The sequence below is a fragment of the Onychomys torridus genome, chromosome 11 (genome assembly GCF_903995425.1).
Source record: "Onychomys torridus chromosome 11, mOncTor1.1, whole genome shotgun sequence".
In the NCBI taxonomy this organism is placed as follows: Eukaryota; Metazoa; Chordata; class Mammalia; order Rodentia; family Cricetidae; genus Onychomys; species Onychomys torridus.
In genome coordinates, this window is record NC_050453.1 from 13,055,252 (window position 1) to 13,071,831 (window position 16,580).

Consider the following 16,580-nt stretch of genomic DNA (forward strand, 5'->3'; position numbering starts at 1 on the left):
AGTGAGTGAGTGAGTGAGCGATCGAGTGATTGAGAGATCCATCCTTTCCCACAATGGCCTTGGGTAATGACAGCTGATTCTGCATGATCAGTGTAGAGTATAATGGTCCTTTTGTATTTCAGAGTTCACCATGGGAGCCTTGGTTATAACCCTTGCAATCGTGACAAGCACGAAATCACCATAATTTAAAGCAGAAGAGATGAAAGTCGAGAGAGGTTAAACATTCCGGGGCTTGGTGTTGGTCACTGTGAATGTCTGAGTAATTTAGAAGCAGATCAAAAACGCCCTTCTGTGTGAGACAGACCTCCCAGGCTCCTGAAAGCCACCTCCCCAGACAGCATCAACTGATGAGTCACAGGCCCCAGACACTACATGCTTACCTTAACCTGCTGAGTGAGAGGGACAAGCTCCTTGGAAACTATATAATTTTGTTCACACTTGTGTACATGTTCATGGTACTGTGGAGTCGGAGGGCAAATGTCCTTAGTGTCCCTCACATTGTATAAAACAACGTGCCATCCTACTCCCCAGTCCTGCCTCTTTCCACTTCACTGCAGACCCCAGGCCCTAGGAGTCTGGGGTTCAGTGAAGCAGTCCCTGTTTCTCCTACTCATCTGGTTCTTCCAGTTCTAACACCAAGTGTGCTCCAGACATCACGGTCCCCATGTGAAACATTAGACCCTCTCCACCTTAGCCAGAGAAGCCCCTTTCTACAGGAGGTACCAGGGAGACTCAGCTGGTCAAAGTGCTGAGACTAAGAGACTGTTGAGTATTCAGTCCTAAGTGGCACATATACCAATCCGTGCCCAGCAAGGCCATGGCATTCATGGAGTCACAGCACTCTGGTTCCTGCAAGAGATCTGGACAAAGTCAAGCCAACAAGGTCAGTCAACAGTCAGCACGCAGCACTAGTTAGATTTGGTGGGTTATGTTTGTGGAAGAGAGGGAGGAGAGAGGGAGGGAGGGAGGAGGGAGGGGAGAGGGAGGATGGAGGGGGGAGGGAGGGAGGGGGGAGGGAAGGGGGAGGGAGGGAAGGGGGAGGGAGGGGGAGGGGGGAGGGAGGAAACTGGAGAGATGACTGGGCAGTTAAGACACTCCCTGCTCTTGCAGCGGGCACAAGTTGGGTTCACAGCACCCACATGGTGGCTTACAACGCTCCTTAAACTCCAGTTCCAGGGATTCAATGCCCTCTTCTGACCTCTGCAGGCATTTTACACACACACACACACACACACACACACACACTGTACATATGTACATGCAGGCAAACTCCTATCTACATAAAATAAAATAAATCTAATAGAAAGGACAGGACCTGAAGATAGGAAGGGGTGTGTTGGGGTGTCTAGGAAGAGTTGGAAGGGGGTCAAGATGGATATGATCAAGAGACGTTATGTACATGTATGAAATTGTCAAATAATAGACAAAAGATATTCTAATAAATAAATAAATATGCTTGATCTTTCCCATGTACTTCCAGAACAAAATCCTGGGGCCATTTTAAAGGCTACCCAGGTCCTTTTCTAACTTCACATTTTCATCTTAACTGTGGAGCCAAATAAAGTTGCTTCCACACCCCAGGAATGAACACACTTGGTTTTTCACACTCAGACTGCTTGAGCAAGTAGTCAAATTTTGATCCAGGACCCTCCTCTGAGGGTCTGTCACCCCCAGCAAGAGCTCCATCCCAATGTTATCTCTAACCTTTCTCAAAAAACAGAGGCTCAAGATTACATCCCAAACTAATTTCTTCTTCAGTCTCCCCCTACTCTCTCTCTCTCTCTCTCTCTCTCTCTCTCTCTCTCTCTCTCTCTCTCTCTCACACACACACACACACACACACACACACACACACACACACACACTTACTTTTTGAAGGGTTGTTCTGATTTATGAAGTAAGTAACCTGATCTTTCCCAACAAACGCTATTCCTGAGATAGATCAGGGGTTCCAGGTGAAGTTCAAGGTGGGCGTGGAGACAGCACTTGTATGAATACATTGGGCTATTATTATTTACCCCTTGCTACAGAGAACCTCAGCAGGGGTAAAACTTGTTTAACAAGCAGTATCCCAAGAGTGGAAACGATTTCCTTATCCCCACCTGGTTCCCCTCAGCTCAATTTCTTCCTATGAATTCGTGGTATAATGTCATTTCTTTGCTTAGAAACAAAATACAAACCTTTCCCGGAATGCCTCCGCCTTTCCTGCCTGGTTTCCCTCCCACTGTGAGTTCAGATTCCAGTCAAACCTGATCTTTTTCTCACCTTCCTTTCCTTACCTGTCCCATCTGTCTGTACAGTGGTGCTTCCTGGAACCTGACCAGCTGGGTCTTCACCCTCTCCTTAAAGCCTGCCTTGATGTCTGCTCAGAAGGCACCTCATTTGTTCTTTGTATGTCATGGAGACATAACCCCTCAGCTGATCCCAAATCTACTCACGTGGAGGTTCCATGATGTCACATTCCTCACCATCCCTGATTAGCCCCAAACCCCCAAGCCCTCCCTCCACAGGGCTCCTAGTTCATGCCAAGGCCACCTGATGAGAGATCTGCCTCTCCTCCCTGTTCCTCTCTGATCTCTTCCTGCCAAGCAGGAACATGGAGTCTCTCCTGGTACCAACCCTGGCAGTAGCTGACAAATAGAGGAGACCCAGGGAATATTTGACAAATATAAACATGTCAGCAAATGACCAAAGGGATTCGTGAATCATGTTCTGTCCCTTTGGGAGTCAACAATAGCACCCGCACATGCTTGCTCCTGGGAACCCTAGGGCTGGGATGAAGCAAACAGGGCCATGCATTGAACCTCACAGATCTCACGGATGACACCTCCACACACCAAGATGCTTGGCTACTCAAAACTCTGTGGCAGAAGAACACAGCAGGTGAGATGGGCACTGTCCCTGGGGAAGTGACAGAATTAATGCTCTGTGGTGTCTCTGAAGCAGGAGGCTTCTCAAGGAAACCAGAGAGGCTCCCTTCTGTTGAGAAGATTCCCACTCTCAATGAAAGCTGCTGAAACACCCCACTCCAGGCACTTCCTTGACACTCCGATAGAACATGCCAGAAAACATCCCTCGGTGGCTAACATCTAACAGGTCTGCCCAGCCAAGAAGAAGTTTAATGTTTTCTTTCTCTTCCTCCCTCCTGACATTTCACAGAGTCCATCCAGCTGCTGCAGTAAGCACAAAGAAATGCCATAGGTATAGACCTTTGGGTCCCTGCCAATTACTACATAAAGCATGAGTGGACCCTCTTTACAGGATGGTTTTTCTAAAGTGCCCAAATGAATGTGCTTCCTTTCAAAGGTACTCTTGGAATGACAGACATTTACTCTCCTGCTCAAAACACCTAAGACACTTGTTTGAGGGGCCTGCCTTGATCTCTGAACGTAGTTTTGATTTACAAAAGCAGTCATGGAGCTTTGGGATCTACGTTTGTTGGCAGATACAGTAGACAAGAAAGCCTGGAAATGTCCCCACAGACAAACGTCTTCTCTTCAGCCACCTCCTAGCTAGTGGTCACCTCGGTGGGCATTCCCAAGAACTTGGGTTTGAAGTGGGAATTTAGTAAAAGCACCTGTTTTCCTGATGGAATGTGGCAGACTTGCCTACTATGATCTTTCTGCTCACTGCTCTTCCCATCCTCTTACCTAGGAAGTCTGCCCTATGCCTGGAGATCCAGAGACCTCTCATAAACCCTACAGCGTGGGATGAAAGTCAACACATTTGAGAGAACAAAGCAGAAGCCCGGTGTGTCTCTGGGTTCCTAAGAACAAGCCCAGGGCTACCCACCTCCAGACTCCTGCTACAAAAGAGATATCAGCCTCTCATCCCCACTTGTTTAAGCCATAACAGTTAGGTTCAATACTGCTTACAGCCAACATTTCCCTGATACAGTAACAAAGTGATTAGTATGCCCTATAAATTGGTTCTGAAAGAACGCCACTAAAGGAGTTATTTAAACTATTGGGATTAGGGATAGTTGAAATATGCACATTATTTTATACACTGGTTGGGCTGGCTGTGTTCTGGGGACACTGACTGGGATGTCTGGCTGATCTCTACAAAGGACCACGGTGTGTGGAATTACAAAGAGTAACATTTGCATATGGACGTCAATCAACAGAAACAGGGAGGAGGGGCTTCCTGAGGAAGCCCAGGCACTCGCTCAACCCCAACAGGCATAGATATGCTTCAGGGGACAGAAAGGATGCTTTGGCGAGGGACGTGTCGGCTGGTTAGTTTTAATTATCAGTGTGGCACAGTAGAGAATCACCTAGTGAGACTCAGTGAGGAACTGACTAGATTGGGTTGTCTGTGGGCTTGCCTGGGGCCGGGGAGGCGTGATTATGATATCGATGTGGGAAGACCCAGCCTAAGAGTGGATGGCACCCTTCCCTGGCTTTGAGTCCTACACTGCACGAGAGTAGGGAACACAGAACACAGCAATCACACGTTCTTTCTCAGCTCCTGAGGGCGGATGTCACCAGCTGCTTCAAGTTCCTGTCTTGACTTGCCCACAAGAAAGGACTGGAGCCCGGAGTTGTAGCCAAATAGACCTTTTCTTCATTAAAGACACTCTAGGTGGTGTATTTTACCACAGCATCAGGAAATGAGGCTGAGACAGTGACATGGGCATCTCTGTTCATTTTTTCCTTACTGTAACAGAATACCTGAGGCTGGGTGATTTTGAAAGGAAATGGTTATAGTTAGCTCACGGTTCTGGGAGTCTAGGAAACCTATGAGCCAGGTGGTCCACGCAGAGGAGAAAAAATAAGGCTGCCTGTCCCGTGATGGCTAACTCGTTCTCTAGAAAAAGGCACCAATCCCTCGACAAGACCTCATCACTTGAGGGGCCTTTCCTCCCGCAAACCAGCACACGTCAAGAGTCTCCATGGGGACTGACTATCCAAGCTACAGCAATGGAAAGAACTGTTCTGAGTCCAGGTGATGTGGGGAGGGAGACAGAGGCACAGAGACAGAGATACGTGTGGAGAGACAAAGAGAAATGTAAGCAGGACACCACGCATATTGTCAAGGAGAGGGAGAAAAGAAAGAATTGGATAGAGGAGTCTGGGATTCCCCTGGCCCAGCTGAGCAGAACTGGCAGACAAGACCGAACTGAAGAGAAGTGAAGGGCCTGCCTTCTCTTTATCCAACAGAGAATGAACTAGAAGATCTCTTGTGAATGGCAAGCAGGAAGATTGCACATTAATAGATTCACTAGAGGGCGCACTGGAGCCAGCCTTTCCCAATAGTGTCTCCAGCAGCAGAGGCTTTGGTAATAGAGTGGGTGTCTGAAGAACCTTGGGAAGGAGAGGGCTTGGCATGTGAAAACATTTACCAGGCCAAGCACATCCACAAATGAAGCCTGAGGGTCCTAAGAGCCTTGCTCTCACCACAGGTTAGGAAGAACTTTGTCTTTAAGATAAAGTTCTCCGGGATGGAGAGATGGTTCAGCAGTTCAGAGCACTCACAGCTCTTCCAGAAGAGCAGGGTTCAGTTTCTAGCACCCACCTAGTGCCCCAGAACCACCCACAACCCTAGTGCCAGTGGATCCAATGCCCTCTTTTGGCCTCAATGGGCTCCTGGACTGGCGTGACGCACATGAACCCATGCAAGCATATACACACCAAAATAATTTTTTAAAAATAGCGTTCAATACGGGTTGCCCACCCAGCCCCGACATTCTTCAAAGGAGACTTGCTGGAGATCAAGAGTCAACAGAGAGGGATACTGCTTGTTGACCTCTTTGGGTTTCATGAAGAATGTGACCTGGAATAGGAAATCCCACTCAAGGCTAAGGGTGCTTCTTTGAAAGAGTGGAGGGGAAATAGTTTCCTAGTTTTCAAGTTGACTTTAGCAAAGGGATATGACTCCCTTTGTGGGAATACAATCTAAGATGTGGGTATAACTCCTGTCTCTGCCTTTTACTAGCTGTGTGGGCCCAGAAAGAGACAGCACCTCCCTAAGACTCCACTCACTACAAGATAAACCAGAACACAGTATGTGGTCATTACATTATAGCTTATTAAATTACAGTTCCTCACAGGGAAGAAAAGGTTCAGAAGCAGTGGCTAGGGCAAGAAAGAGCAAGAGGCATTGGGCAACCAAAGGAAGAGGGCAAGGCATGAGGTAGACAGGTTAGCAGCGAGGCAGATATTGCACACAAATTTGAGATGCTAAAGACTGAAAACCAAACGCTGCATTTAGCAATGCAAAGATCATTGATGAATGTAATGGAGACGTTACTGTTTTATACATGTTCTGTATATCCAGCTGCTCAGGGAGCTGGGCAGAAGGATTGCTGGAGACTAGCTTGGACAATATGGCAAAAGCCTGCCTCAAAACACAAACCAATGATAAATGAACAAATAAACAAATTAAAGCCTGCATGTGTCAATAACCATCGTTATTATAAGATATAGGTAGCAAGAACTCAAGCTTACAGCAATGTCTCAAACACCAGGAAGAGTGGAGATTCTTCTAGACTGCAGGCAGATAAGAAGGAGTGTAGCAGAATCTTAAATGGTCTTGTTAATAAAAACAAACCTGGAGCCAGGTATTGGGGTGAACACTGGAAAATCAGAGAAGCAGAACAAGCCACAGCCTCCTCACCTTGCCAATTCCTCAGCTGATCCTGTTTCCTCAGACTGGACGCCTCTGAGTCCTCATCCAGAATGAATCTCAGCTGAACTGCTGTTCAAAAGCCTAAAAGCTTAACCAGGCTCTAGTTCCTGGTTTTCACGCCTTATATACCTTTCTGCTTTCTGCCATCACTTTCTGGGATTGAGGGTGTTCAGTCACTGTACCTGACTGTTTCCAGTGTGGCTTTAAACTCACAGAGATCCGGATGGATCTCTGCCTTCTAAGTGATAGGATTAAAGGCGTGTGTGCCACCATTTTCTGGTCTCTATGTCTATCTAGTGGCTGTTCTGTCCTCTGACCCTAGATAAGTTTATTAGGATGCACAATATATTGGGGGACACAATATATCACCACAAAGGAGGAAGGGGGAAAGGTAAACATCTGAATGCAGTAGGAAGGACCTTCCTCACCTTGGGAAGCGCAATGGCTGGCAGAGAAATGATATTAAGACCCCAGACAATTTGAAGAGGAAGCCCACACAGAGAGTCACTATGCCCTACTGCCAACTCAGCCATCTAGAGGCAGGGAAACATGGCAACATGAAGTGCTGAGGCAGAGGGAGCAGGAGAAGAGGCTATCATGGCGTCTGAATCAAGGAGAAAAGAAGGGTGGGTCCATGCCCCTGCAGAGGCTGCGGAGCGGTCTCGGGGTCAGGCACCAGATGAAGAGCTGATGTTTCCTGGGGGTAGACCTCATGGACACTCAGATGGGGCTGAGACAGGTCTGCTGGGCCCTGATGAATGGGGGAAGGAGACCTACAATAAACTATCACCTCTTCAAGAGGCCGTCAAGGACCCGGAGGACAGCACCAGGCTGTACAAAAACCATCCTCTGTCTTCACTGCCAGGTGATTTTGGCCTTGGTTATACCAGCTACCATCTTGGGAAGCAATAAGACTTAAGAAGTGAGGCGCCACTTATATCCATCCACTTGTGATGCTAAAACAAAATACGACCGACCAAGAGCTTCTCCACCTTCCTAATGCTGCAACCCTTGAATACAGTTCCTCATGTTGATGATCCCCAACCATAAAATTATTTCCATTGCTACTTCATAACTGTAGTTTTGCTCCTGTTATGGACCCTAATATAAATATCTGTGAAAGGGTCATTTGTACCCCACCCTGGGGGTCACAACCCGCAGGTTGAGAACCAGTGTACTAGGTGGTTTGTGAACAACACTGATCTGTTCCTCCCAGTTCTGCAAGCTGGAAGGCAGGCTTGGTATCTCCTCCTGGTTCATAAACGAGGGTTTTCTTACCCCATCCTGACATGATGGAAGGGAGGAGAGAGCTCGCCAAAGGTTCTTCTAAAAGAGCACGGATCCCATTCATAAGGGCTCCACCCTCAGGACTTCGTCACCTCCTTACATCCTCAGCTCCTAATGCTACTACACCAGATGTCGAAATTTAACATGCGTTTTACAGGGACAAAGAAACAGTTCATCCATACAATAGCTCTCACATGGAATAACTGAAGGAAGACTATATATTCCAAAGAGACAAGAACCTAAAACAGGAAGAGTCATGATACCTTTAATTGGCTAGCTTCTACCTCCCTCCTTCCCTCCCACTCACTGTCACTAGAAATGGGACACCCTAGCAAGCTGAAAATAGTTGAGAAAAACAGTCTCTCGGATTACACATTCAAATGTATTGCGAAGATTTTGACCTCACTAACAAATGCTTGTTGCTTTTTAAAAATTTATATTCAATGTTGTATCACAGCTGAGGCACCCTTTGCCTGCTCTTCCTCCAAAAGACTGCTCGAAATGTTTTTACACACAGGGAGCCAATTTAGCTCTGCATCTCACTGCACAGCAATCACAGAAGCATCCTTCCTCCGTCCTGTTGGCGGGCATGCCTTTTCAAGCCCATAGCATTTCATCCATGCCATTTTGACTGCACTGGAACACACATTTGCTTTTGGCTGTTTTTGCTTTTGTTGACAATTTCTGTCTCTCTCTGCCTAGACTGGAAGCTGCCTGGAGGTAGAGGGTGGCCTTCATGCTCCTCCCAGACCCCAGCACACAATTCATCCAATCGCTTCTGGATGAATCTGTCAGAAGTGATTTGAATGTGCATGCTTTGACCATCTATGAGGTCCTCCATCTAGGAGGTCCTCATTTTGCACAAGGTTTCTCCAGCAGAGAAACATGAAGTGGTGTGCGGCGATGCTGTGTGAGACAAGAACCAGGCTTATATCAGAGCTGCTCTCTTTAGGAGTAAAGCTCTTAAAGAGAAGTGTAATGAGCTAGAGTAGGGTTCTCAGCCACAGTGTGGTTGACATTATAGAATGGATATTTTCATATGGCGGGAGCCATCTTGAATGTTGAGCAGTCGACTGGATTTGTAGTGGATGGATGCCAATTGCAGTGCCCTGGCCCTCCATGTGACAACCAGAAATTGGTATAGATGTTGACAAATGTCTTCTGGGTGAAAGGAAGGGGAATCTCACACACACACACACACACACACACACACACACACACACGCACACGCACGCGCACGCGCACGCACACGCACACGCACACGCACACATGCACACACACAGCTGAAAGTCTGAGGAGTGCTCTACCACCCTGGAAGGAGAGCAGACAGCATGGCTCCCGCCACCATTCCCTACTATTTCTTAATATTACAAACGTCGCTAGTGGTAACTCTCACAATACGTCTTTGCCTGACGCCACTAGAGTTTTCTGAGACCTGCTTTCTTCCTCCCTTGCTTTTTCTCATGTCTGCCTTCTCAGGTTAAAGAAATTTTTATCCGTTAAAGGAAGTTCCTGCCCTTTCCTCCCTGTGGCATGCACACCAACAGTGTGTTGTATCTCACCCAGTTTCCAACATCCATTTCTCTGAAAACTTAGTACATGGTGGGTTGCTCCACCTGGATTGGGTGGCTGGCCTCTTGGCCTCCATTAGACCATTCAAGCCATACAATCATGTCACTCTTCACTCTCTTCAAACAACAGAGACACCATCTTTCACTCCTGTGAAAGCTTGACATTTCTGAACCCACCCAACCTATAGGCCTGGACCATCCTCTGAGGTCACCCTTCACCTTTGCCCTCTCCCCAGGTCAGCCTGGTGGCACCTGGGTCCAACTCAGCTCTGGCTTTTGGCATCTTCATGACACCTGTTAACTCTGAGATTATTGTCGCTTGCTCCCTAAGACATATCACCATATGGTAGCCATATTGTGCAGACTGGCCAGAAGCAGTTGCTGAACTCCTGTGAACCTCAGAGTTTTCCTCCATAAAATGAGTCTGTGCCCCACAGCTTATCATACAGGGTCAATTGATACTGAGATACATATATGTGTATGTCAATATATTATAAAATATATAAAATGACATGTTCTTTTTCAGGTATAAAGTATGTATTTTTATATCTGTAAATATACAATTTATGAAATTTATATTAAAGTCATATATTATATGTAATATTTTATACATGTATATATATTGTTTTTCAAGCACCACAGACTACACACATGATGGGGTCCCATGAAACTGAAATTTTCCTGTCATCCGTAACATTGAAGCCATTGTAGTTTAATGCAAGCTGTTATGCCTGTTTGTGGAGGCTGGCCAGTCCTACAAAAGGCTAGCAGGTATAATTATACACAGAACACAGTACTTGAGAACAATAAATGACTATGTTATGGTTTGTGTATTTACTACACTATAATTTTTAATCATTAGTGTGAACTCCTATTTGTAGAATTTATTATAAACTTTATCCCATGTTACCCCAGCAGCAGCTTCATACATTTGCATTTACCACATCTCCTAAGGACATCAAGGGATTGCCCACACCATTTGGTTTGTGAGTACTCAATACTGGCATATCAGTAGATGTCTCAGAATCTGCCTCCATCATTAGGTGTTTATAACTATATATCTCTGGTTGGATAGAGAGGACATCATCTATTTAGATGACATGGAACATGGACATGCGTCATATGAACCAGGAAGCATAGTATTTGTGGAGCCCAGGTATATACTTTGATTTGCCTTCTCCCATAGGGGAGTGAGCATCTTTCTCCCTGACCCCATCCACCAATACAACTCCAGAGAAGTAGTGGGGTGTGGTCTTCAAATTCCCAGAGCAGGGATGAGGCAGCTGGGTGTGCTGAAGTGAGCAGGGGGGCCTGAGCTTCCACTCCAGCTGGTTCACAGAGAAAGCCAACATGGAGAGCATGAGTCCTGCATGGACCCAGGCCACTCCCTGGGTCAGAAAAGGAACAAACCACAACTAGACAGAGATCCCTCTCTGACTCTCCAGAAGCCCCCTCAGTTTCCCTGTGTCCTCGAAAGAAAAGGAGCAGGAGATTATTACTTGATGCCAGCAAGGAACAACAGCAGAGGGTCTCCAAGGCCACCCAGACCATCCCCGAATCAGCAGCCTGCTCCTCACACACTCAGCACCGTCTTGAGAGAGGAGGGCAGAAGGGCACTTACCTCTCTGCCATGCTGGAACTACAGTTTCAGTTATTGAATGGGACAGAACTATAAACCAGATTGGAGTACATTTACTTTCTTACTTCCCTGGCCAGGGCTCTTGAGAAAGATCAAAGCGGTTTGATATCAGACATGTCCTCGTGACCGGTCCAGGGACTAGCAGGGTTTACTGGAGAGGCAACTGGAGATGCACTTAGGTAACAACCCTAAAGTCTTCCCCGCTCAGCAACTGCTTCTCTGCTCAAGATGGAAAATTCTTTGGCCTCCTCATTTTTCCTGCCTCCTAAAATCATGGTGTGTGTGGGGGGGGGAGTGTCTGCCGGAGTCTTGGGGTCTCTCTACCTTCCCTGAAGGGGCAATATGGGGACAAAGATATGCTCCTGTGAGCCGCTCACTGGGGCTCTGCTCCGAGTGGGTCACCCTGTCACCACCCACCTGCTGAGTCTGCTTCAGAATGCCCTTTCCCCTCATATCCTGTCAGCCTGCAAAATGTCCTTAGGATTAACGGACTTTGCACAACTGAATGTCTTCCCGCATGCCACAAATGCTGCTGAAGTACATTTTGAATGGGGGAACCCAAAAGTTCCCCCAACAAGTTTTTGCAAAATAAAGATGAGGAAAACTCATTCTAGGCTCAGCCCTTCATCCTCCAGCAGTCCCCTCCCTCATGGACGCCACCCCTTCATTGTTAGCACAAAGATGGAAGGGAGCTTTGCCGTGCTTGGCTCTCTATGCACTTTGAACAGGTAGATGTATCATGAATATAACGCCCACTTGCAGATGAGTAAAGCTGAGGCCCTGGCCAGCCAAGCTGTCTCTACGGTGGGACACTCAGTGTCCAGCGTGGATGGATGAGCTTGCTCCCCACCCCCATACCCTGTAGGACCAGAAGCTGACAGCAGTATCATTATCACCATTTAAATAGATGCCTACACCCCTGCACAAAGGACAGCCCCCCCACTGCCTCCCACAAACAGCTTCTCAGCCTCACCTCAACTCCACTTTCCATTTGCTTCCAGGACACGCCCTCTCTCCTTGCCTCATTAACACTGAGCTCACCCTACCACCTACCTCATATAATGGCATCTACTTACCTGGCAGGGACATGAAAGAGTCACTACCTCTTAGAGCTATTAAGAAGATGAGAATGAGGTAAGATGTGGATAGCATATAGCTCATGCCTGACATATGGAAAGCCCACAATAAGCCTCCCCATTATTCCCTATTATCACCCAACAGTGGACCCAAACATGGGGCGTTCCAAAAAAAAAAAAAACTGAATCAGCACACCTTTATGTTGTGTCCACTACCTAGAAGTAAACAAAGCTGGTAATGACGGTAATAAGATGATGTGGTCTCCCTGAATCACCAAAGTTTGATACAGGAAGCACAGCCCACCCACCCATGCCTAGACTGACCCCCCTACCCACCTATTCCTGGACTGACCCCACCCACCCGTGCCTGAACTGACCCCTACCTACCTTTGCCTGGACTGACCTCCCCTACCTGTGCCTGGACTGACCCCACCCACCTGTGCTTGGACTGACCCCACCCACCCGTGCCTGGACTGACCCCACTCACCCGTGCCTGGACTGACCCCACCCACCTGTGCCTGCCCCCACTCAGGCTCCTCCCCCTAACAAACACTGCCACCATTGATATCACTATTCTCAGCCTGGGAGCCATAACACTTACTTCTCCCTCACCTTCTCCACATCAAGTTGTTTCCCAAATGCTTTTGATTTTTGTCCCAAATGCCTCTAAACCTCCCTCCCCAATCATCTCATCTCATATTGCAACCCCAAGGGACCCTTTTCTCTAAATAGTCAGGATCTAGGAGCTATAATTAGGAAATAACAAAAATTACCGAGACACAAAAATGAAGCATGATTCTAATTAGTCTTATCAATAAAAACCAGGAGTCAAATATCGGGGTAATAACCTGAAAGATCAGAGAAGCAGAGCAGCAGGCACTAGAGACTTCTTACCTCTACAAATCCCCAGACCAAATGAGATCCTGTTTCCACCCACCTAATATTCCTGTCTCCACCTTCCGATTGTGCTGGGATTAAAGGCGTGAGCCTCCCAAGTGCTGGTGTGAACCGCCATCACCGGCCTCTGTAGTTAACTAGTGGCTAGCTCTGCCCTCTGATCTCCAGGCAAGCCTTATTTGTCAGAACACAAACAGAATATCACACAACACAAGAATACACTCAAACACCAACTTCCACTTGACACAAGTACCAACCAAGCCAGCACACCTGTAAATACAAGGCCAACGGGTAGCAAAGTGACTGGTATGGTTTGAACGTCTGAGCCTCCTTCAAAATTCACCTGGAACTTACTCCCCAATCTCCTTCAAAATTCACAGGGAACTTACTCCCCATTGGAGCTTCTTCCCAGGAAACCGAATCTTTGGAGGTCAGCCCTCACAAATGGGACTAGCTACCCAAGAGTTGACACCTTCTGCCTGTTGTCATGTAAGGGCACGGTGTGCACCCCTTCCAAGAGGGCACAGCAATAAAATGCCGTCTTGGAGGCAGAGATGCCAAACCTGCAGCATTTTGAGCTGGGCTTTTCGGCCACGTGCATTTCTGTGGTTCGTGGATTACCCGGTCTGTGGTGTTTAGTGACAGTAGCATGAACAGACTAAAATAGTGGCCGTGAATGACTCACTACACTGTCAGAGTGGGGTGACGCTGATGAGGTGTGGGGTGACACTAATGAAGTGGCTGTGCTATTAGCCACGGAACTGAGTTCCAGCTGAGGAAGGGAAACCTCAGCAGCTGCAGGCAGGTCAGATGCCTGGGAGGGGAGCAGGTCGGTGCTAAGGGGTGAAGGGAGATCTTGGAAGAGCTCATACCATCTTGAGGGCTTTCAAGATCTCGCCATGACAGTCCAAATGAGATGCCAAGGGTGTGGAGCCCTTGTCTCTCATGGCAAAGATTTCCTAAGTGTGGTGAGCTATGAGAAAATGTTCCAGAATCTCTTGTTATCATTTATCAAAATGATGTGCTAATCACATCTTTTTAAAGAAACCATTTGCCACGAAATGAGAGCTTCTGGGTTACGCTATAGTTCTGTCCACGCCTGTGGTTATCTGAGGACAGCAAGGGTTTCTCATGGTGCAGATGTGTCCTGCCTAGGGTTCCCATTCTCCACACTCCACATCTGGCCACACACCTTCTGCTCAAAATCCTTGTGGTTCCCCATTATCCTTAGGAATAATGTCCAGAATTCTTCAAATTCTCCACAGAACACCGGGCCCCAGCAGGATCTGGCCAGTGTGCAGCCTCTGCATGCCTTACACTGTTTGCCCTACCCTACCTCATCCCTTGGAGATCCCCCTAACCACAGGCTCTTCTAGGTGAAAGGGCTTTGTTCGGATTTCTGCTGCCAGAAACCTGCTCCCCACATCTACCGAGGCCAGAAGAGGAGAGACAAGGCCTGTCTCATTACCTGTTTCCTAGCATGAGAAAGAAACTTACTACCCATTCAAATGAATGCAAGACCATGACTGTTCTTCCTGACTCTGACAAGTATGTCAGGTAAACCTCATGCTCCTTCCCCCTTCTGAGCACTGCACACCAACCTGGACCCAACACCATCAACCAACCCCTGCAGCTGCAAGTGAAGGGTCTGGTGGGGCTTTCTGGAGTCCCATCCTGACCCCACGGCCACATTACAGCAAGATATCACTGATTTAGAAGTGAGACGGGAGTCAATCTTGTGTATTATGCATGTCCAGACATCCTCAAGGGCCCAGCACCAAGTTCTCCATGGGAGATGGCATCCCGTGGTCACCCTGGGAGGACAGCTACTTTCAAAAATCTTCCCTGAGTCCTCCTGGTGTTTTTTTTTTTTTTTTTCCTGAGTGGTGGCAGCTTACTCCTGTATAGCAACTATAATTTTTATGTCCTCAAAATAACTCTTTCCAGATGTACTACATATAATAATAACACACACTGAATAATCCACTTCTGCTGCCCCACACGTCACCTCTCGCCTCCACTCTTGGTTCCCATGGTGACTCAGGAAAGGCTCCTCAGACCTGACAGCAGGTCCACAGTAGTGTGGGGAAGCTCAGCATGGAGGACAGCCATAACACATAATGGCATTTGCCGAAGGACAGTTCTGAGTCTGGGGGATGGGAGGTGTCTCTGCTTCCAGGAGCTGTAGAGTACCCCAAACGTAATGTAGTCGCAAAAAGCGGGGGGGACCAGAAAAGGGTAGCAGGCCATGTGTGAATGCAAGGCTTTATCTTCTAACTTACCAGTGGGGAGGGAGGGAGGGAGGGAGGGAGGGAGGGAGAGAGAGAGAGAGAGAGAGAGAGAGAGAGAGAGAATACTTCATAGCCAAGAGAACTTCCGAGGATTACTTCAGAGTACTTTGGAGTCGCATAGGAAGCCCTGTAGATCAATCCTCATCTAATTTGAGCTGTTGTTGAAGACATTAGATTCTCTGGCATAAAACTGTCTAGGGAGTTCCTATGTCGCCTTCTCCCCCCCCCCCACTTAAATCAGACCTTTAATGCTATTGAGAGAGAAAGAATTTCTTAGTAGATTATAAAAATGAAACTGATTTACCAGAGCAGGGGCATTATTAGGCAAATTCATTTGGGGTTTATGTAAATACATCACAAAGTGCCTAGTTTGCTTACTGTGTCTAATTATACTGTCCTTTGGAATAAAGAAAATACAGCAAAATGCCATAAGACAGGTGTAACAGGGAAATATTGAATGTTAAGAGAAAAATGGGAATAGATGGGTGCTAAGACTCAGTGAGTAGCACCAGCCGCAGCTGAAGCCAGGGACGGCTTTGTTTAAGGCTCCCTCCAAAGCTGGCTGGGAAGTGGGTGGTGCTGGAAGTCAGCGGGCGGGCTGTAAGCTTCCAAGGGTGGCACGCGGGTTCTTAAAGGATATCACATGTTGAACACAGGGTAGCAGGGGGTCTCCCTGGAAAGTAAGGATGGCTTTCCAACTGCAAACAACTCAGGTCAAAGTGCAAGAGAGTATTACTGATTTTTTTTAAAAAGGCATTTTTAGGCTGAGTAAATTATCGTGAGTACAGTTCATGAGAGTACAAGGAGAGAGGAAAAAAGCTGAACCCTGAACAGGGAGGAAGGGGCCCCTGCAGAGGAGGCATGGTCACCCACTGAAGACTTCCTCTACAAACTCATTTCACAAATGCTCACTGAGCAGCCACTCTGGACCAAGCGTGAGTCCTGGCCCTACAAATACGTGCCAAAGAAAATCTTTGACACAGTGCATGCTACGTTTTAGCGAGAAAACCAAGCAATAAATAATATGCCTGGTGGAGTAACAAAGGTCATAACGAAGGTAAAGCCGGGTGGTGAGGGGACAGCTGGAGGCAGGGACCGGGGTAATGCAGAGAGGACAAAGAGAAGGTCCAGCGCCCACTCCTTCGGGCACCTTCAGCTCAGACGGGGACATGGCTTCACCTTTGCACAA

At 47.4% G+C, this 16,580-nt stretch overlaps 1 protein-coding gene across 1 annotated transcript in view; it reads right to left on the reverse strand.

Annotated features, from left to right (window-relative positions):
- The window catches only part of Capn8 (calpain 8), a 75,743-nt gene that overhangs the window by 41,263 nt on the left and 17,900 nt on the right, over positions 1–16,580 (reverse strand). The window lies entirely within an intron of this gene.